The following is a 19,468-nucleotide window of genomic DNA, read 5'->3' on the forward strand; positions in this document are numbered from 1 at the left end:
GGAAAGAATTCTATAAATTGCCCTTTATAATTCAAAGGAAAAATCAAATGTGAATTGCATCCTTTTGTTAGATGTCATCCATGGAAAGCTAACTTGAGGTTTGTTCATGCACACACAGATGATGAGGGAAGGCAGAAATAAATTACGAAGCAAATATAATTTTATTTGCTTTATTAATCTAGAATGTGGTACCAATGTGTCTGGACTCAGTGGCTCCCCAGCTGCACCCTCCTGAAGGATGTTATCAATCCTGTATTTCTGTGAAATGTGCTACCAACTAGTAGGAAAAGCACTAGAACTACATGAGATTTTAATAAAAAAAATCGGTCTCACACCATGCTGTGTCCTGATGTACTTAAACTTATATCTTCCAATATACCTTTCAATCCATATCTCATATGTTTTTCTGTTCATTAACAGCCATGCATCTTTTCAGGTTTCTTATGATATTATACTAAGGCATGCCTAGGTGCCTTGGCCTATTCTTCAATGCATCTTTTGTTCTCCCTGCCTCTCTGAGGGAGGCAGAAAGGAAATACATGACAGTGGGGAGAGGGCATGGGAACAGGGAGGAATATTGCTCATCAGTGCTGCTTCTCCCTCACAGTGCCACAAGCAGCTGTTGCTGCCTTCTTCCTCTCTCTGCCCTGAGGCTAACAGTCCCCTTTTGGCACTTGGGTCTTACCGCAGTATCTCAAACACCCCTCTGCCTGCCTGAGGTCCTGCATGGTCTAGGATGCGCTGCGTGAAGTGATGGGCCTCTTTGGAGCATGAATTGACATCTAGCAGTGTGATCCAGCAGGGAGACTGTTAAAGGTGTAGGGGTCAACACATGTTGCTACCAGGAGTTCAGTGTCCAGCTGTAAAGATACACATTCAGTATTTCTTTAAAAGTGTATCAGGTCACCTGCCTGCAGCTGGGAAACAACTAGGGCAAAGCGGAAGATTCTTCACAAGAGCTCCACAGAGAAGACGAGATGGACAGACAGGTTTCTAGGAAAGTATGATTTTCCATAGTCAGTGCAGCAAGAAAGTAACTCTGGGATTTTTTACCACCTCTATGTGGCTCTCAACCCCGCTAGACAAGCCTCAGCCTGGGGAGAAAGATCAAGTATTGGGTCTTTGCCATTAGCTTAGACACTAAGGGAAAGGGCAAGATGACTTTCTTGATAACTAGCTTGAGACCCCAGCAAGCCTTCAGACAGTTTTATTAACCATAAAAGTCATTAAAAATAGTTAATTCCTCAGGGGCAAAGAAAAAGCAAAACCTCAGAAGAATGAATCAGGGCAGGCATCTCCCATTCCTAAGAGCACTCTGTTTGCATTCTGTGCACAGAACTGAAAGGGAATACTTAGGAGTGAAACTCCCAAGCAGTATAACCAAATGCTTTCTCAGGGAAGGGGCAAGCACTTTCTTACGGACTTAGATTGCAACAGGGAAAGGCATTGATGGGCTTTGTGAACACCTCAGAGGCACTGAACTCTCAGATAGTTGACTCCAAGGCTTGCGTGTCACACTCAGAATCAGCAAGATAGTTTTCCCCTTTGCCTTTGTGCTTGGCCTTTCGTCTTTTGCTTCTTTGCTTTCCGCTTGCTCTCTCTTTTCCTCTTATCTTTTCCTTTTCCCCTTGCATTACCTTGTCTTTTTTTTTTTTGTTTAAATGGATAGAGATAACATTTAGTTGCCTCTATGCCACTGTCCAGCGCCTGTGCTCTATCTCAGCAGTCTCTAGCTGCCTTTGCCACATGGATCTGTCAGACCCCTAAAGATGTCGTACATATCTTAGTGCTTCTCAAGAGACTATAGATGCCTGTGTTAAGGTACTTGAATCCCATCTTAACTTTGTCACCTCACAGTTGTGAAAAAATTCTTCCAAAGCAGCCCAAATGTCAACCAAAGCATTGCTTTCTTCCTGGGTCTGCAGACAACCAGAATCAATAAAAGGTATAAACTTTCCCACCAAAATTAGCTTTATATGAATGTTGACCACAAAACACAATAGCAGTTTAAATCTAAGCACTCATTTTTGTTGTTTTAACTGGAAATTTCTTAATGGTAAAAAACCTGTGGGTGAAGAACTGGGACATAGGCAAAAAAGAGGACAGAGAAGAACTGTAGGCGGTGGGAAGGAGAGAGAGCTTGCAGAGCCAGTTTTTCTGCGGTCTGTGGGACTGGTTACTGAAACGTGTAGAGGAGGTGAATGATGCAGATCTTCTGCCCGGCAAGGTCCCTCCTTGCAACACTAGACACCATTTCTGGACTTCTGTGGCCCGGGCTTGGGAACACTCAGGTGAGACTCCATGCATGAGTATAAGCATAGGAGATCAACTGTCTGGAAAGCAGCTTTGTGGACAAGGCCCTGAAGGTCCTGATGGACATTAAGTTTACCATGAGCTAGCAATGCTCCCTTGCAGCAAAGGCAGCCAATGGCACCCTAGGCTGCAGTAGGAAGAGTGTGGCCAGGATGTGGAGTGAGGTGATCCTTCCTCTCTACTCAGTCCTGGTGAGACACGTCTGAAGTACTGGGTTCACGTCTGGGCTCCCTGGTACAAGAGAAACATGGAGCAACTCCAGCAAAGTGCCATAAAGATCAGTAAGGGATTGGAGCAAATTTCACATGAGGAGAGGCTTAGAGAACTGGCAGGGATAAATACCAGATTGGAGAGGGTAAAGAAGACACAGCCAGGCTATTCTCAGTGGTGCTCAGTGACAGGACAAGATGCAATGGGCATAAACTGAAATCCAGGAGGTTCCCTTAAACATAACAAAAAACTTCTTTTGCTCTGAGGATGGTCAAACACTGGAAAAGGTTGCCCAGAGAGGCTGTGAACTCTCCATCCTGGGAGATACACAAGACTCAACTGGACACAGTCCTCAGCAACTGCTTCAGATGACCCTGCTTGGAGCAGGGGTTGGACTGGATGATCCCCAGAGGTGCTTTCCAGCCTCAGCTATCCTGTCACCCTGCAGGACTAGCTCCAGTACCACAAGCTATGGTGCTCTGTGGGAATACAAAGCTCAGTGGGGTATGAAGACCATCCAAGAACCTGGATAACTACGTGTGCACTGAATTGTTCCTGAGCTCCATTTGGCCATGAGCATCCCCCCCGTTGTGCATTTAAAGCTCACTCAGATGGCTACACAAGTCATTGCCTCAACTTGACTAAAGCGTAGACTTGGCTTCAGGCACCAACTCTACAGCTGAAACCATGTGCCAGCTGCATATCACACATTGGCAGCTTTACCCACTGCTCCATCCTTTTGCAGGCTACTCCATGCTTGTTGGAGTAAAACGGTCCTCTGGGGGTGGTATTAGGTTCATCTGCTGCATTTGATGCATTTTACAGCAGGGGAAAGGTGCGGCAGCAGCAGCCGCAGGCTGGAAAACTTCTTTCTCCTTCAGACATTTCTGGATCTGTTTCTGAGTGTGGTCAGTACTGTCTGAGGCAGCCCATCAGGTTTATTTATTTATTTATATTTATTTATTTAACTGCACTTTACAGCACCTCCCTCCTTCTATAAAGCCTTGCTGTCAGGAGATTGCTTTACATTTTTTTGGGAGTATCTCTCAAGTGCAGTTGTCTAGTGTAACTGCCCAGAGCAGCTGCTGACAATGCCAATGAACCAACAGCTGCAAAATCCTTCCTTTCTGACAAGGGTAGAAAAGATCATAATGAAATAATGGACTAATGTGGCCATTCTATCTATGCTGCTCATAAATTAGATTTTGAACCTGGCGATTGCAGGGTAATTAGGAGGAGAGTAGCTTTCCTGCAGGAACATATATTTTCTATTCTGTCTGCCTGACACACTCCAGTTTAATTCTTCCTTTGTTCACTCAGCTCAGAGAATGGCAATTACCAAAGGTGATAGCCTAGTGGCAATTTTTGAATCATGAAGAGACTTAGTACAGAAATGAGAAAGAAAAAAACCCAAAAGGACAGGTATCACTAGTAACTAAAATAATTTTGAATTAAAGGGACTATTTCGATAATTGCTCTTGTACTATAATCATCACTATACAACCTATCCTTATGAATTACTAATACAGTGAAATAACACTACTGTGGAGAATGAGCTTAAAAAGACAGTTTTTCTAAACACATAACCTCATCAGTGAGAGATACGTAACATTTGGGCAGATGTTTCGGAATGGTAGGTGATGCCGTGGCTCTGATCACTAACAGCCATGCAATTTTTAAGCCCTCCTTCCCTTTGGCCCTGTCAGAGAGGCACAGGAAACAGAGCAGGAATTCCCATCTCGGGTGGCCAGAAGAAGGTTTCACACTATAAAAATAGATGATTTCCTTCATCTAAGGGCCTCTGAGGAGCATGAATTACAAACAACATCAAAGCAAGTGAAAAGTTTTAGAGAAGACTGTCAAAAGAGACTGCTGGGGTTTCCTTGGTAGATTTCCATTTTTAAGGAGTCTCAGCAATTTACTTTCTTTCTCAAAACAATTCCATATGTCTGCAGATTATTTACGGTTGTTTTGATTTTTGTTGTCAAGGGTTTTAAAGAAACAATATCGCAATTATTTAACATGTGGAAATAAAGTTAGACAGACAGCGCCTGCAGTAACGAATTACTGGGATGATCTCATGGACTAAAACTTTGCAGACTTGCTCTGTGCTCTCCAGGGTTAGCCAGCATGAGTCTAGGTACAAAGAAAAGCAGTAAAGCTAACTGGAGATAAGTGTAGGTCTGATGCCATAGAAATACAGCAGCTAATTATTCAGGTTGCCATCACCGATTTTACGGGACGAAACTCCATGGCCAGCATGGCACAAGAATAAGGGCTGTGGGATACGTTGGGCCAGATTTGAAACAGACCTGAGAAAACTTTGTTTAATGATTATTGGTATTAATCTGATATGAAGTGCAAAGGCCATTTCTGGTCTTAGGTTAAAAGTCATCAGGGCAAGCTGTGAACAGATTCATATTAGCTTCCTAACTTAGGGTAAAGAAGTGACTATTATTAGAAAAGGTATGGTGACGAGGTTATTGGCTATTCCCGAGGAGGTGGCTCCTGCTGACTGCAGGTTCTAAGTGCTTTCCCTGAAGGGGAAGGTTGTCATTAGTCACTGGGACACGGACCACGCAGGAGACTGGTGTGTCACACCTCGGCCTGTAGTGCCCACCTGCAAGGCCATGAGTATATTCAGCAGCAACCTACAAACTACATACCAGGCTGTATTGACCACATCCAGGAAACCAAGCTCCATCTATGCAGTGAAGAAAGAAGGGAAAAGCATGGGGCTGTGAGAAGCATTGCCACCTCCCTGGATTACCAAGCAGGAGATGCCAATTTTAAGCTCTGTCATTATGTTGGCCTAAGCTTCTGCTGTGTTGTGTTGGCAGCCAGCCACCATGTGAAATAGAGGTCTTTAGGAGGAAAGAACAAGTCGGAATGCTTCATTTTCCTTTAAGGGAAGAATCCCTCTTTATTTCAGATGTGTATGAGTGCATAGGTGTTTGGCCAAAAAAAAAACAATGGAAAAAGGTCTAAGTTAGTTGTTTCCAAGCCTAGCAGCAAATGCCAGATTCTTAAATCTGTCATTTAATGCTGGTGAATTATTCCAAAAGTAATTCATAGCTCTTGCCTAGTAATTCTTCAAAAAGTATTTTCATAAATGTTGCATCAATAATTTAAAAGCTGCAATAACATATGATTTTCAGAGGGACCTCTGATTCGAGTTTGATGGTCAGGAGAGGATAAGAGCAGAAACTAATCATACACGATAATCACGTGACATGAGAAGTAAACGTTAAACTGTACATCACTAATGAGTCCACTTGGATGGCTGCACCTGCCTGGGCTGAACCGTAACAGCACCAGTCCTCCACACACCACTGGCAAGGACTGATGAATCCAGTCTTTGATTGACTTACTCAATGCCTTGTGTTGACTTGAACTCAAGCTTGTGAGGAGCTTGGCTGAAACATGAGCTGGCTTCTCTTGTTTTTTCCTGATGCAAAACTTACTGCATGCAGTTCCATCTCACGTGAAGTTTACAATTTAAAGCTGATTACCTTCTGCATTGAATGTGTTTAATAACTCAAAGCTCTTATTCATTGGTTTGGGTCTTGATTGTGACCTTGATTTGATGACCATGTTGTCCATTGTTAATTAGCTTGTTGTGGTTCTGCTAATAGGGTGATGTGTTTTATATTTGTTTTCTTATTTTTAGTGTACAAGGCTGGCTTATTCAGTTCAATTGTCACACGAGTCATGTCAACCAAAGATATATGTAACTTAAACAAGATACTTCCCAGCCATGTGGCCCTGCAACTGAATAAATAATTCTACCTCCCACAAGATGGTATCAAGATTAAAACAAAGTCATTAAAATGCTGTCATAGTTAGCAATTAAACTAAAAAACCAGTCAAGATTTCAAGGTTACCTTTATCAAGCTCTTCACCAGGTGCAAGACAAACTTGAGGCCTTTTCTTCCTAACCAAGCAAACCCTGTTTACATCTCAGCTTTGGAAACATATGTTGCTAATTTTAGAATTGCAGTTGCCATGTGAGCTGGGAGTCACTTCTAAAAGTAAAGCAAAGTGCAACTTTCGGGGCTCATTATTTTTTCAGCACAGGTGCAGAAAGTGCATTTGAGCACCCTAAACATTCACACCAGCTAAGCTTTGACTCAGTCAAACTGCAGCCTATCACAACCTGAAAACAAGAGTCGTAAAATCTGTTCTTTCAGGCATGGTATGGCCTTAATAAAAAGTAGTGCAGAATTTCTTAACTTAAGAGAGGCTGATCTCCTCTCCTTCCAGAATTTACCTTCCCTCCATGATCTCCCTTTTTACATTAGCCAGACTAACCACATCTTTCACCACTACTTCTTCCTTACATAACACTGGAACAGGCTGCCCAGAGAGGTTGTGGAGTCTCCTTCTCTGGAGATGTTCAAAACCTGCCTGGACGCACTCTTGTGTGATCTGATCTAGATGGTCCTGCTCCGGCAGGGAGATTGGACTAGATGATCCTTTGGGGTCCCTTCCAATCCCTAACATTCTGTGATTCTGTGATTCCTTACAGCTCTTGGATTAACTGGAGAAGTGACTGGTGGGTCCACCAGTCCTTTCAAGCCAATCTCCCAGTTCAACAGCTGAACACTGGTGCATGATAACCCTGTGGTGCCCAACTCCAAAGCAGCCAAAGAGTGCGTTGTGACACTGTAGTATGTTTTCTCCATGTGGGGCAGTGGGAATTGCCATCATTCCCTCATTTAACCAGAGAGGGTATTCATAGAGTTTGCTGTAATGTTTTTAAAAGACTGATGTGGTAAATTACTGACATATGAACAATTCAAACCAGATCCCCAATTTACTGCTGCTGCACAGTGATATCAGACTTTTAGCCATAAAAACAATAATTTGGGTAGGGCAACTTTGCTGTAATTGCCTGGTCTAATCAACTTCGGAGATGTTACACAGGCAGAGGAGGACAGCAATGTACGATGGTCAATGACAGAAATTTGTCACGGCTCTTGGAATATTAATAAATGGTTAATGCTACATTTTGACCAAATGGAAGAAAAGAATAAAATACATTTCCTAGAAAATAATTTGATGTTGGCTCAGACTAGCTAACTACATCAAATGCTAAGGCACTCGACTGTTTTAACACCGCCCTTTGTCTGTATGGATAAAGAATATGCATGGGAATAATGCAAGGCTCCAGGAGGAGGAGGGGGCAGATACCCTTGCAACACAAGGGAGAAATTCCTGGGTAATCAGGTGTCAACCTGGCACTTTTCTTCAGTGTCAAGTCCCTTATAATTATTTAGGAAAATACATACATTTTTACACAATACACAGAAAATATCAGCAAACTGAGGTTAAAATTTGGTGGCAGCTGACAAGAAGATAACATGCTAATACAGGAAATGGTGTAACTAGAGAAGTTGAACCAGAGGTCACAGTAAATCTTTGTATCAATTAGAGAGTGATAATCTCAGAGGAGTGTTTAGGTTTTGCTGTCTTCTCAAGCTGTTCTCTGGGTTTGCACAACTGACTTTGCAGTTGTTGCTTTCCTCTTCAGCTTTAACAGAGAGAGATGCTGTGCTGTGAATCCCTCCCGCAGGAGTAGGAGCAGGAAAGCTGAGGGTGATCCAACAGCTGGAGGAGCCCCAAATCAAGTTCTTCTGCAAGCTCCACCTTTCAACACCCCTATCTCAAAAAAGTAGGGTACAGCTTTCATGTTGGAAGCCTAATACTATTCTGTACCCTGTACCTTTTCCCACAAGTCCTGGGAGGTGTTTGCATGAGGGAGGTTTGCACCAAAAAGTTGCAAAATGGAAAAATGAGTGTGCTTGTTATTAGGTTCAGCAGACTGGGAATCTGCCAGGCTTTTACAAAACTGCTCATTTTCTGAGTCTTAGCTCTTTTAGCTTTTTTTTTTTTTTTTTTTTTTATTGAGCGGAGGACAAGCTCTATCTTATTAAGTGAAAACAATGGAGCGAGAAGTTGGAAATTGCCAGGAAGCCTGGGAAAGCCCGACACTCAGCCGAGATTTCATTCCATGTTTTCCTGTTGACCTCACAGGCTCTTGACACAAGAACTCTGAGTACATTAAAGAAAGGCCACAGTTTCATTTGGTCCTGTGAACATTGGCAATATGTTATGGGGACAATATACAAGCTTGAAAGGGAAAAACCGCAGCAATGTCCCCATGCCCCGGAGGTTTTGTCTGGTGCAATGCTGCTTAACCAGAGCACTGTGAGGTTTTAAATGGCCGTATGAGATTTATAGTAGGTCATGACCAGATCTCTTTTCAGGGCAAAGTTTGAAAAGTCCATTTGTCTCAAAATTTAAAAAAAGAGTCTGGTAATTCTCCAAGGTTTCTCCTTTTCCTTCAGGCAACTATTTTTGCCTGGCCAGAGTTCCTAAACCCTCCCCAAGAGCCCTTTTAATGTGGGAAATATTGTCCTAGTGTCTGCTATCAAAGGAATAATACTGAAGATACAAATATTTACAAATCCACTCTAACTCCACATGGTCAGTTTCAAGCTTATTAAGTTTTAGAAAAAGGGACACCATGACCTTAAAAGAAGCGGCTTCAGGAAATCAGCAGGGAATAGCGATGGTTATTGAGGGGAGCTGAACAGAAAAGACTCAAGGTGCAGACAGAAATCCCCTGTGTCTGGCTGACGGCGCAGTTGCCCTGCTCCAGGCTGGCAGGTGAGGGGCAGCCTTGGCTGAGTGGGTGGCAGTACCAGCCTCCCACCGCTGCCCAACTGGGTGACGTCTCACCATGTGCCAGCCAAACACACCGGTGTCTGTGGGGCTGCAGAATGAGACAATGGGCTGGCCCCTCACCTGCTGAGCCTTCTGCACAGCAGGAAGACAGGTTGTCCCTCTGCAGTGATGGAGGCTATGTCAACCTTTCAGCAGCAGGTGGCGCTGGGACAGCCTTCGCCAGGCTCCGTCGTGACAATGGAGGCTGGTGGGACTTGCCTCCCACCGTGTGGTCCTGAGACTGGGGGCAGCTGGAGGAGACAGGTGGGAGATTGGGGTCCCAGAGAGGGCTCCAGGCACTCTGGTGGGGTTGGGGCGGTTTTGAGGAGTGGGAAGGGGCAGATTTGGCAAACAAGATAGCAAGGCATCAGAGAGCCGGCAACAGCAGCTCTGGGACAAGATTCCCCTGGGAAACTTGGAGAGCCAAAATCATGGAGATCTGGGGCTAAGTGGGGGGAGGTGCCTGTGACAGAGACTGTGTCTGGTTTTCCTCTTTTCTCTCTAAAGGGGTGGTAGGAAGGAAGAAAAGGAAGATGAGAACGGCAAGTGAAGTCCCGTGGGGCTGTTGGGAGCCGGGCACTAGTTGCCCCCTCGTCAGCACTTGCCTCGCCAGCAGCTGTCACCTGCCTGGGTATGAAACAACACAGATCTCCCTGGGTACGTGCGACTCCAGGACCAGTGCAGATCCTCACAAAAGCATATTAAAGTGTCCTAAAGGATCATGGCAAAGCAAGAGATTTACTTGGCAGGTCTCTATGACTTTTCTGGTGTGATTTTTATCTGTTGTGTAAATCAGAATCATGGGATTCTTTAAGCCTGCTCCCCTATTTCTTTATTTGACAAACTGTTTGTTCATTTAGAGCAGTTATGCTTGATTGTGCCAGTAAATAATAAGTGAGAGCTATTTGTGAATTATTTGGCTGCTAGATTTCCACTGAGAAGGGCCTATGCTCTTCTGTGTGAATGTGTGTGTGAGAGGCAGTCCCTCAGCATGAGTCAAGAATGAAAAAGACCTTTAAAATCTTTATAGCAATCTAATACAGAAGATACACTGGTATGCAAAGTAAATGTCATTAGGTATAAAATTTACTTTTACCTACCTTTAAAATAAATAATTTTATTTTTTGCTAAAATGCCAGAAGATTGCAGACTATATTGAAGATAACATGTCTCATTTAAATCACACCCCATGGAAAAATACCTAATTTAATTTAAGTAATTTCTATTTATTTCTTCCTTTCAAAATGATACAATTTTCAGGTTATAAAAACGTAATGTCTGAACTTAGACTCTTTACACTTAGTTTCAAGCCAGACCTAATTTTACATCTAAGTTAAAAACACATGAGAGCACACAGACATAATATGATCTGGCCCCTCTCTGACTGCAAAAAGAGCAGCCAACTATAAACAGAGTCCTTGAGAGAAGGAAGGTCTTCCATTTTCAGGAGGATTTTGAAATTTTATGCCATTCCAATTTGGAACAAAGCTCTCTAATTCTGAATTTTCCCATGGAACAGAACTCCAAAAGCAAGCAGTAATATTGAAAAATAAAGCAGAAAGTGTTTGTTCTGATAATTTGTAAAGAAAATGTCATCAGACAGACCTCCTGGAAATGCTGACTGAGAAAAAAAAAACTTGCAACTTTGGAAAATGAGTAATTTGAGATTTTGGAGTCTTGGTTTGCATCAAAAAGGCTCCAATGGTTCAGGAGCTCAAATACCTTCCCTGCAGCACTACTCATCAGGTTGCCAGCAAGGGTGTCGAGGGAGCTGGTAGATAGTTGGGCTGAACTGAAGTGGAACTGTAACTGAATCCTGATGTCTGAACTGCATGCTGAGTGGGTTCCTTTAAAAGAATTCACTTGTGCAACCTTTGGAAGCACAAATAGGTAGTGGTGTGATTTTCAAAGCTGGAAGTATTTCCAAAGTGCTGAGATCAAATGCTCAATGGCTGAAAAGTGGGATAATGCTACTGAAATCAGTGAAGCTATTTCATTTTTCATGAGTGAAAATCTGGTCACTGAAGTTTAGAACAGAGTTCAAAGTCTACATTCAGTGTAAAGTGTGTAAATCATTGCTAGTGTGTACTGGTCAGAGCCATCAATGAACCATAGAGTATTACCATGGACTTCGAAACGTTAAAAACAATTATATGATTTAAGCTTTCATTTAATACAGAAAAAAAAAATCTCTCAATCAAACTAAACCAGAAACTTGTCATTTTTGTATTTACTTTTCACATTTACCATGAAAAAATGCTCCTTGCTGCCACAAACTATTTGGGTAAACCAAAAGGTTTGCATGCAAAGCCAATTTGTCAGCGTTGGCTGAAAAGTGTATAAACATCCCTCCTTCTCCTCATGTCTCCATGAAAGACTTTTCACATGTGTGGAAAAAGTATTCCTCTTTAACCAGCTGAAGCCCTATAGCTAGGTATAACATTCCTTGCTCACCAAAAACTCCCAACAATTTTAATCTGGCTTCTGGGTATATAAGGAATGTGGGGTCAAGTCCCTACTTTGGAAGCTTTGCAGGGCACAGAAATTTTTTGAACGTGGCTTTGCTTCAGCATATCTAGATTTCAATGCACTGCACAGAAAGAAAGGAGATTTTGTGTGTTTGTTTGGGGTTTTTTGTTTTGTTTTGTGTTTTTTTGTTGTTTGTTTGTTTTGTTTTGTTGTTGGGTTTTTTTTGTCTGTTTTTTTTAATAGGAGGAAGGAAATAAATAATTCCCTGGATGGGACGAGACTTTTGCAACTCCTAGGATCTTCAGGATTCTGGGAGTAAGAGTGATGAGGATCTGTAACGGGGCTATGGAAGACTATCCCCTTCACAGACTTTTCAACAGGAATTTGGTTACAAGTACAGATGGTGGTCCTCAGGAGACTTAGATGGTATTTTTTTGGCTCAAAACCATGGGTAGCCATGAGATGGCCTGCATATATTACCCAGTGTGCACTGATTCTTTTTGATGAGAGAGGAAGATGAAAGCATTGCCAAAGAAATGAGAGTCTGGGAGGAGACAAAAATAGTTTTGTGAATCCAATCCTTTTCTCAGAAAGCTCTGGATGTGAGTCTTTCCCAAGGCTTTCTTAGCCAAGGACTTCTCTGGAGGTACTACCAAACATGCCTGAAACCTTTCAGCTGAGGTATTTTTCAAGGTAAAACATTTGTATGAGATTTGGTGGATCACATTGAGCTATAGGACCCTAATGGACTGTTGCTGTACCTTCACGCTGGCATGTGTGAAACAGCTGGAAATTGCTCTTCCATCCTAAGAGCTCTGTCAGATTTCACAAACGTTCCAGTTTTTCTCCAGTAGGCTGTTCAAAGATCACACTTATATTTTCACTCAAATGCAAGAAACCTAGAACAGTGTGAACCCTTCCTCAATGGCAGAATAAATCCAACTCTTCACCAAAAGGAGAGGAAAGGATAAAAATTTCCTGCAATCTACATAAAAATTGAGGCAGTTACGAAAAAACAGGAGACACCTGGCTGGGACTGCATGAGAGAGCAAAATATCTTAGCTCATGACAAGGTGATCTCCTTGCAGGAACATCTCAGGCCTGATTCAGCCACACACTAACCCCCATGGGGAAACTACAGGGCACCTCTCTGTACATGCTCACCTTTTTGTTTTTTTTTTTTCCTGCAAAGAAACTGGCCATGGTTCTGCTTCTGTGTAATGTAGTGTTCCCTTCATCTCTCAAAGAGCAAAAGGCCGGCCAAGGTACAGACTGCGTGTTGTCCTCACTGAGGCCACATGAAGACACTGTACTGAGGAGTCCCTTGCCCACCCTGGGCACTAGCACAGCTCTTTTGTGGGACTGGCCTCCTGCAGAATGCGCTAGCTCTCCCCAAGGCAAACCAGGGTTCCCCTTTCGTTTTTGCCTCTGTTGTTGCCAGGGTCAGAACAAAACCAAGAGAAAGAAGAAAATGCTCTGGAAATTGAAATTAAAACATACAGAGAGCAGTAGGCAGATAGCCTTAGCAGTGACAAAGGCAAACCCAGAAGTTCAGCTGGGATTTCTAAACCACCTTTGCAAGAAGGCAGGAAAAAACAAATGGAGTGAGCATGTCATCCACAGAGTTGATGCCAGAACATCCTGTGGTGCCTGGCTGATTACTGAGTGATTAAAGCTTGAAGGGAGGATCTCCTTCCATCTGCTGCATGGACTACCGTCACACTGAAAGGGAACTGAAATTTCTCCTTTGGATTGCTGCGCCCTCTCTGGAAACTCCCTGAGCTACAGCTAGGACCCAATTCACAAACACACAAGGGTCAAAAGTCCCAAGCTGACATCCTGAAACAGGACCAGGCTGTCCAGGAAGTGCTGCTGCTTGCTAGGAATTTTCTGCTTTTCTTAAAACAAGGTGGTAATGAAAGTGCCGTGATTTGTGGGAACAGAGTGGTCCCTGAGTTTCTGTTATTGGTCCTGTGTAAACCTGAGCTCTCTTTCTTCACATTGCCAGGAAATAGATACAAATGTATTTGTAAGATTTCACTTTTGCAGCATAGCACTAAAAATAGCACAATACATCATTCATAGTATAGGTGTCTCTATTCTCTTATCCCACTGCTGAAGAAAGGAAGGCATAATGTTATCAACTAACTGTCCTCCTACCTCTTCCAGTAAAGCAAGTCTCAGCTACCGGAGTTACTATCAAGGTTAAAATCCCCTTTGTTTTACAACATGTTCATTGCCTAGGGCGATTGTCATTGCCCAAAGGGAGCATAATGTTCAAGTCTCATTGAAACATCGTAAGTAATATCAATAATAAGGAAAACAGAATTCATTAACAAATTCACTGCCCATAGCTATGTACTCATGATATATGGGAGTGGTGCTCAGAGCATCAATTCAACAATACTTTAAGTCAGTGCTTCTTTGACCCACGCTGATGAAGATGGACAGATAGGTTAGATAAGATTATGCCTCCAAGGGTCATAAAAACGTGGAAGTTTCCCAACTGCAAACTGATTTCTCAAAGACAATTACCTGCACAATTTAACTGGACAGCCATTTATGCCTTCCAGGTTTCATATCATTAATGTTTGTTTCCTCTTGGATTTTTGCTGTTTCTCCTACTCTCTCTTTTTTTTTTTCCCCCTCAGATACACACGTTAAAAAAACACTCTCACGCTTCTTGTCCGATGTGATTTACTCCCAAGAAATTAAATTACATTTTTATAAGCCTGTGTTACCGCAAATGATATCTGAAGATTTGCTGAAAAAATTAATTCCTGATCTGTTGTCGTAAAGCGTCCTCGCTACCAGTGTACTGACTGTCTTTCAAAACCAGATGGAAGCAGTCCAACAGTATGATTAACTTCTTAGTCCCTGCAATTTCCTATTGCTCTACTTGCCCTAGATTTCAGGATTGACCTCCTGCTTCACTGCAAAATGCACAGTTGCTCAGTTTGATAAATCACATGAATACTTTTTTGATCGCAGTTATCTACTATTTACTACATACCCAGTGAGGTTAATCATATGCTGAGGCACTTCATATGCTGCACACATATACACTCTTCTTCCCAATAGCACTTTGCATATTCTTCATGCTGCCAGTCAGCAATGGGACCTGTTTTCTCCTGACTAATATGTGAAAGATCACAGACCTGCACCTTGCCTCTTTTTCCCCTCCACATTAATTCTGTAATTATCCACACACTGATTCTTAAAAGACCTAGTAAGCAAAAAAAAAAAAAAAAACAAACCATGAGAAATTACTAGTCAGATCTTTCTTTTAGCAGGTAGATATTTTTAAACACGCAAGTGTTTCTAGGAACTAGAACTGATTGTCCCCCCTCAGGTATCTTTGGGGAGCCATTGAGAATGCATGGGGTTGCCCACAGGGAAGTGGGAATGTATGGCTGTCGTGATAGCAAAACAATATCACTTCCTTGAAGAAAAAATACATCTTAACTTTTCCTTTTCTTTCTCTAAACATCAAAGGAATTCCAATATTTAGTATAGCTAGCTAGGGCTCCAAATTGTAAAAATTCCCCGGGACAGCTCTGCTCCACCTTCTCACGTCATGTTGCAATACATCCAAGTCATGTCTCCGGTGTTACGGTAGAACAACTCTAAACAAATGCCACAAAGGGTCAAGGTATGGGAAAACATCCAATAGCAAACAGATGAGTGCTACAGATCTTGCTCACAAGTTAAATAAAGGGAAGTAGAGTCCCATTTTTACGGAGATATCTGTTCCTTTTCACTCCAAACCTTCCACACAGTCTCTTCTTTTAAAGCTCCTTTTCACTAACTCATAATGGTGACCAATATTGGAAATAATGTCCTGTATAGATTACGTATCATTACTTTTTCTCCTTCAAGTTCTGTAACTAGGAGATCTGAGAAACTCTAGACCATTTCTGCCACAAAACGTAGCAGCAGTCACCCTTTGTCACCCTATGCTGTGTGGGAGGGCTGCAACGGTGGGACACCAGTGTTTCCAAACAGTCAAGCTTTCATGGAAGCCATAAATGACAAATCCGTATCTCCTGTCGGAAGTACTCTCCTTTTCCTCGCAAAGATAATCCAGAAAGTTTAAGCACTGTGCTAGTGCCGCTATAGCCCTGTGTTTGTTCCTGTGGCAGTGAACACTGCGTGCACGCTCCTCTCCCGCCAACCTTCCTCTCCTGCAGAGCCCATTATCTGAGTTCCGTCATTCTCTGCTGGGACCCAGATCAGCTGTCCCGAGCCAAGGTTTCCTGGCGGCTGTCACTGATTACCCAGACCTGTCACACGAAGCCTTTCCGGCTCGCCAGCTAGCTCAGTAGTTCCACATGATAAGCTGACCACGTAGCTCCTCATGTGGAGGGCTCTCACAGTGTGAAAGGCGATGTTATCGAAAAACTCAGTCCAACACAAACATAAGTATGTGAGTGACACGAAGCACGTGAGTATTTTTGCTAGCTGCCACTGGGCTATTTACTTACTTCAGGGCATCACAAGTTTAACTGCTTCGCTTAATCACAGCTCAGGCAGATACTTGAGAACAAGAAAACTTTGGCTGCGTCCACTGAAAGTTTCAAGGCTGCCTGGACAGCTGCCTTCCCTGCTTTAAGTGATCTATTAAAAGTCTAAATTGCCTCTTATTGTTGCCTTAATACTTTACAGGCAGTCCCTCCCCAGGCCTCCTAACCCAAACGATGTATCTCAATGTGGCTTTGTCTGAAGGAGAAGAGCCATGCTACAGATCCCACTGGACTAAACATCGATCCCGTGGCTGCTTACTATATCAGGGGAAGGGACTGGGTTGTCCCACGTCAACCTCTTCTGTTCCATAGTCCTTGCAACTGAGTGTTAAATATGTGAACGCACCCATGAGAGGCAGTGCAGCAGCACCTCTGCTTGCAAACATCTCTCTCTGCACAGATGCAGGGCTCTGCTTCTTCTCACGACCCACCTCTGAGCTCCTCAAACCCTTCACCATTCCGGTGGACAAGGGGGAAAATTTGTTTGCCTTTCAGGATCAAGAGTGCAACCATCCAGTTGTCCAGGGTAAACCAGCTCGTGCCTGGCACAGCCTGGATTTTGATGTCCTAACTGTGATCAGACACGGAGGGACAAGGCACGGTTACACGGAAATGCAAAGTGCTGTCCCTTCTGCCCACCAGGAAGGCAGACTGAAGCTCAGACAGGCAGTGTAGCTCACCAACCATCATCAACAGGGCTTGTCTCTGACGCTGAATGGACATTAGTGTTGAGACGCCTTGTCTATCAACAGTGCAAAGTGGTAAATCAAAAAGGTTTATCATGGGCTGTACTTAACAGCTGACGTCTGGATGACACGTATATATTAACCAGGGGCTGAGCATAAGCTCAGGAGTTGGACTCCTGACAGGACTTATCAGCTGGGATGGGCAGACTTGCCAGCACAGCCGTATGGCTGCCGGGCTGAGCTGGTTCAGCTCTCCCTCTGCCCTACACGCCTGCGCCGAGGTTCGCAGGGGCAGAGCTGGCAGGGTCTGCCTCCGTCCTCCAGCATAAGTACACGGAAAGGAGAACAGATTGCAATTGTGAACTAAGCATGTCTCCAAAGTACCACCCGACCACCGCAGCAAATGAGCTCTCTTTCCCCTGTTACAATGAGAGAGGAAATTCAGCGGTGGTACGACGCTTTCTCTAAGCGTTCAAAACTCTTCAGCAGACCCACTTGGCCTACACTACAGCACAGAGAAATAAAAGCAGCTAGGGGAATAAAAGTGCCCTAGGACCACCGTAAATCTTTACTTCATGGAAAATCTTATCTTGCACATGAATATGAGCTGCGAGTAAATTTAATGTGTGGATTAATATTGTGCGGTCTCCCTCATGGTGGGCTTTTCAGCCTAAAAAGAACAAAAGAATAATAATGAGGGTTGCGTTTGGGCATGATTACAAACAGCTGTAATTTACAGCTGGACATTTTCCATTGCAAGTGTATCCAGCAAGCAAGTGCTTCTGGGTTAGAGGAACAGATTGCAAAAAAATTAGCTTTTAACTTCAGCCTTAAGGTCAGAGTTCTGGGACCATGGGAGTCAATAATAAAATCTATTTAGCTCAGCGGGATTAAGCAGGTTTAAGACCTGGTTTAACCACACTGCTTACTGTTAAATAACAACAGAACACACTGAATATTTCAGTTACAGACATTTTTCCTCATTTGAAAGCTATTCAGGCAGTGGATATGAGAGTTAGACAATTGAAGATATGCTAGCACTATACCATTAAGGTATATGAGTTAAGTTCTTGCTCTTCTCTGTTGCAGAAGCTGAGCAATCCGTATAGTTTAGGCCACTTTACCGAAGAGCACAATAAAATTAAAACCAAGCTGTGCTGTATAAACACCGTGGGTTTTTCATGAGAGAGTGAAAAGCTAATGGGGCCAGTGCATCTTTCCTGACAAAATAGTCAGTGCATGTGCAGAGCAACCTGTATTCTGCAAGCAGAAAAGCTGTTTCAGTCAAGCTTCTGGGTCACTAATCTTTGTGTTTGCACATAAATCTGCTGGGGGTTACTGTGTCATTCTGAAAACAAGACTGAGTGCAATGCACCAAAGAAATCAATGGCTACAGGTTTAAAAACTCTTGGTTTTGTTTTGTGGTTTTTTTTTGTTTTATTTGTTTTTCCTCCTTCAGTTTAGCTAACTGTTACCTTTTAACAGAACCTGAAAGCAAAAACTGCATCAAGAACTGCTGGAGAATGTGTTGTTTTTGTTTTTTTTTTTTAAAATGGGTAAAATTACCGAGAGTTTTATTCAAGCTGCCATCTCCCTTGGCGCTGGGAAACGCTGGTGTGTGACTGGGAGCTCTTAGCTGCTACTGGGACACAAGTAATGTGCAGCAATATCACAGGCATCCTCCCTTTATCCAAAACTAGACAGAAACTGCCATCACAGTGTGGGTTTTTGGCCCCTTGCCCTCTCGTTCACTCACTGCAGGGAGGCACCCCCCAACACCCCCTCCAGATAGTGGGGAGGGAGATGCTCCAATAGCTGAATGTTTGCAGAGCCGAAGGGAAATCTGTAGTCTCCGGGCATGCTTTTAGGGGCAGAGAGAGGAATATCTGATTGTAAATATTAAATCTGAGGTGTGACGGGCAACATTTCAGCCCTTTTGCGCTAAGGATGAGAGCAGCCTGTGCCCAGCTCCCTCGCCACCCCCGATGAGGTAGGGACCATCTATCCATCATCACCACTTTTCTTTCTAGGGGAGACAGAAAGCGCAGTGTGAGGTTTGGGGTTTGTTAACTACCTTCTGCAGGAACGTTCCTCATTCAGCCCAGGGCAAGGATGCTGAGAAAAAACCAACCAACCCACATTTTCTTTGGTCAAGGTATTGTCTCCACCAAGTGCAAAAGTTGCTTTGCCTTGGGGGCGAGCTTGCACACCTCCAGGGAGAGGGGCACAACGCTGACTCTGACTCCTCTTTCTTTTGCATTCATCTCAGTTATAGCAAATTCTTGTGCGCCCTACAACCGTGCCAGCGATCTCACCCGCATCCCATACATTTCACTCAGGATTTTTTTTTTTCCTTAAGGAGGGGAAAAAAATTCTAAACAAAACGGTGTTTGTAAACTTGGAGGGGAAGGTCGATAATTTTGGCGGTCTTAGCCTCCGAGCAGAGAGAAATGTTATTCATCCATGCACAACATATAATTCAGCCTAAGTGACAGGCTCTGCTCTGGAGAAATCCTGGCCTGAGCTGGCTTCCAGAGT

General features: G+C 43.3%; 1 protein-coding gene across 1 annotated transcript in view; it reads right to left on the reverse strand.

Annotated features, from left to right (window-relative positions):
- AFF3 (ALF transcription elongation factor 3) overlaps positions 1-19,468 on the reverse strand; it is a 340,164-nt gene that overhangs the window by 59,906 nt on the left and 260,790 nt on the right.

This window comes from Tauraco erythrolophus, chromosome 1, assembly GCF_009769465.1.
Source record: "Tauraco erythrolophus isolate bTauEry1 chromosome 1, bTauEry1.pri, whole genome shotgun sequence".
Classification (NCBI taxonomy): Eukaryota; Metazoa; Chordata; class Aves; order Musophagiformes; family Musophagidae; genus Tauraco; species Tauraco erythrolophus.